The 1,229-nt window shown below is 39.8% G+C and overlaps 1 pseudogene; it reads left to right on the top strand.

Moving 5' to 3' along the window:
• Positions 1-337: 337 nt before the first annotated feature.
• LOC145243613 (5S ribosomal RNA) lies at positions 338-454 on the top strand (annotated as a pseudogene).
• Positions 455-1,229: the final 775 nt, after the last annotated feature.

Genomic DNA, 1,229 nt, shown 5'->3' with positions numbered 1-1,229 from the left:
ATTTTAATGTAAAATAAATTAACGAGATTTCGAAGTGGTTACGAGAAAAGGAAACACATTGTTTCACCGCTTCATGCGCTACTGCTGCTAAATAAAATATTTAAATAATCAAATCAAAACTCTTGTTGGTATGGTGACTAATTTACATCATTTATTTATTTGCGTCATCCATTACTCTAATCTTACTACTACTACTACTACTTATTCAATTCCTATCCTCTCCCCACTCACTCTCCACTATTCCATATTTCCCACCACTTCTCGTCTCATTCTCACTTTCCCTCAACATCCAAACTATTCACTGAGAAGGAAAACAAAAGCAACGCCTACGATGGGAATATACGGCACAATCACGTTGACACACCGGTTCTCGCCAGACCACCGAAGTTAAGCAACGTTGAGCCTGGCCAGTACCAGATGGGTGACCATTTGGGAAGGCGAGGTGCTGTATGTACCGCGAGGTAAGATACTAGGTTGAGAAACTGTTGCGTCTATCCTTCTCTCGAAAGTAAATGGGACTCTCTTAAGCCGTAGTAAGCACTCCATCTAGTGATGGCGTCACAATAAATAATACCCCTGATAGCCCTGGCGAAGCATCAAGTATTTAGCTACCGACAATATTTGAATTACATTACAAACTCGTGTAGTGAGTTCAATTTCAGCTGCGGCCGTGCTGGATGGATGGATGGACGATGGGATTGGGTTTAGACGATAATTTTAAAAAGAACAAAACGAATGAACGGTAACGGTGGCTAACTAGTTAAACGACACGGTCTGACAACCTGGGTGTGCCAAGTTCGAATCCAGTTCGTTTCACAGAAACACAGGAAACTGTCACGTGGCCTTTATAACGAGGAAGATATTGAAGAAACGAATGCCAACAATAACCATCCACACATAAATTAATGAATGATGCTCAACAACAACAACAGCAACAAAATGTTTGTAACAGTTCAGGAAGCAATTAGGTTTCAAGGAAACGAGCAAAATGAAATAGATGACTTCTGATTGAGCTGTGCCCACTATAAACAAATTTCTATCTCTATCTCTACTATCATATAAAAGGAACTTTGTATATGTGCGTGTGAATTCGTTTCCTATGGACTCGAAAACAACTGGGCCGAGTTTTATGGAATTTCACACTTTAAAGGTTTTATATAAGCATCGATAATCGAAATAATAAAAGAAGGAGCAGACGGTTTTGACCAAAGTTAACACCTTACACAGCC

The sequence above is a fragment of the Euprymna scolopes genome, chromosome 2 (assembly GCF_053919585.1).
Source record: "Euprymna scolopes isolate OS-2025 chromosome 2, ASM5391958v1, whole genome shotgun sequence".
In the NCBI taxonomy this organism is placed as follows: Eukaryota; Metazoa; Mollusca; class Cephalopoda; order Sepiida; family Sepiolidae; genus Euprymna; species Euprymna scolopes.
Note: the sequence above shows the minus strand (reverse complement) of the source record. Positions and strands in the feature narration are given on the sequence as shown.